Source organism: Lutjanus erythropterus, chromosome 4, assembly GCF_056507025.1.
Source record: "Lutjanus erythropterus isolate fLutEry1 chromosome 4, fLutEry1.hap2, whole genome shotgun sequence".
In the NCBI taxonomy this organism is placed as follows: domain Eukaryota; kingdom Metazoa; phylum Chordata; class Actinopteri; order Lutjaniformes; family Lutjanidae; genus Lutjanus; species Lutjanus erythropterus.
Genome location: NC_139320.1, coordinates 42,917,479 through 42,919,534, shown reverse-complemented (window position 1 = coordinate 42,919,534; position 2,056 = coordinate 42,917,479).

Here is a 2,056-nt window from a genome sequence, read left to right as displayed (position 1 = left end):
TGATGTAAAGGTACAGCTAAAGAGACGTATGCTGGTCTGAATTAGGGATGCACACATCGATCGGATGCTGATTATTATCTGCCGATATTCAGTAAAAATATGAAATCAGGAAGTAAGTTGGTGTCATTATCACATGCCAACTAATGAAAAGTAGCACTTCATCCCCAAAATAATTTGTTTCCACACTGTGTTGCCTCCAAATGTTCAAAGGATAAATTAAAAAACATGCTGCCCCGACTTGTTGAGGTTGATGGCGCTCCAGGTTTAAAAATGGCTAAATTATATCAAAACATCCACTTAAAAACTCATTCTGCTTGCACAGTATAATCCACGTCTGATGTAGCTGTACGAAATAATAATGAAATAAAAAAAATAATTCCTTGAAGGACTACACTTGTACACTCTTATGTATGTGGAGAATTAAAACTGTGTGTGGTTATGGAGCAAGACGTGTCTTTTCGCTAAGTTCCTAACTGGTCTGTGAAATACACTGCTGGAAAATTAATAAACAATCACCCCATTATTTCCCCTTTTGATATTAAGTCTGATATAATCATGTTCCTTAAGCTCCTTTGTCAGTAGCCTTGTTTCGATCTTCTCCTGTTTGCCCTGTTAAAGTTACTGCATTATGCTGTTAATACAAACAACACTTCCTATACCAAATTCAAACTACAAGCCCCCTTGCATTTCAGGGTACAATAATTTCCCAAGGTTTTTTTTATTGTGAATCATTTGCAGGAATTTGTAACTTGTCTATGGGCTCAGTATGTTCCACTTTGCTAAGTAACCTGCAACATCTAGTGGTAATGTTCTGTAATACTGGGCCAGTTTAGTTTAATATCAAACTGACCTACATATAACAAAATATTGTTGGTATCAACCATGTATTGGCTCGTATAGCTGATAGATGATAGACAATCAGGAAAAAAACATGTTTGTGGCATCCAATTATAAGGTATAAATAAATACAAATAGAATAGAAAGATTTTTTAGAAAGACCAGAGGGTGTTTCTAATCCAAAAGTGGATGTGGAAAGTTTCATGCAGAGCCCTCCTGCTACTTTCAGTTGTATGCACAAAGTTATTATGTATTTTACTGTATTTTGCTCATAAACATAAAGGTCTTAAGTTGTAAAATGTTTGTAAATGAAATAATCTGTAATATAAATGTGTCCACTGCACATGTATAAGAGGGCCTATAGGCTCTAACTAACTGTCGCAAACGTCAGTGAAACTATACAAACATTTAAACTTAAAGTCAGCATTAATTAAATAAAGATATATCACCTAAAGACATTTGTAGGTCATCCTGGCTGTTTGAGTCTTATTTTGTGAGAGGGTTTGTTGAAATTGTAGAAATGCTTTTGTTTGATATGAACATGAAATTAAACAAATCTTCTTAATTCATAACAAATTAAAGCTTTACATTTATATTGTCCACATATAGAATCTGTTAAAAGTAACTTGACTGACTTCAACTCAAAGTGATGTTATAGCGTCAACTGGTTGTACATTTAAATTAAAATGTCTCTTTCATCCCAAAGTAACATTTTGATGCAGTGGTTAAAACACATGTCATCTTAATAAATGATTTAAATCAACACACACCAGAACATCTATAAACAACTGGACAGAAAAAAATAGCCTCATTACTCTGATAATATATGATATTTGAGTTTAAGATGGAAAAATATCCACCTGTTTTTTATGCTTCTTGTGCAGCACGGTTCACTTCATGTTTATGTGGAAGCAGAAGAGGCTCAGAACAGTACATGGCAACGCCTGAGGACTGTGAGGTAGGTCTGGCAACAAGATGTTGGGAAAAACAAGGAAGACTGCAGCCAGCTCTGTGGGAATTACAGGGTACTTTTCCTCTGAAAAACAGAGACTACGGTCCTCACTTCCAGTCAAACATGGTGAGGAAAATTAACAGCATGTATAGTGCTGTGTTTGCCAGATAGACACATACGTCCAGAAACAACATACATAAATGTATTTATGCCTCACTTACTGAAGTAGCAAATAAACTATTTGTACAGCACTTTTTAATCAAAGCT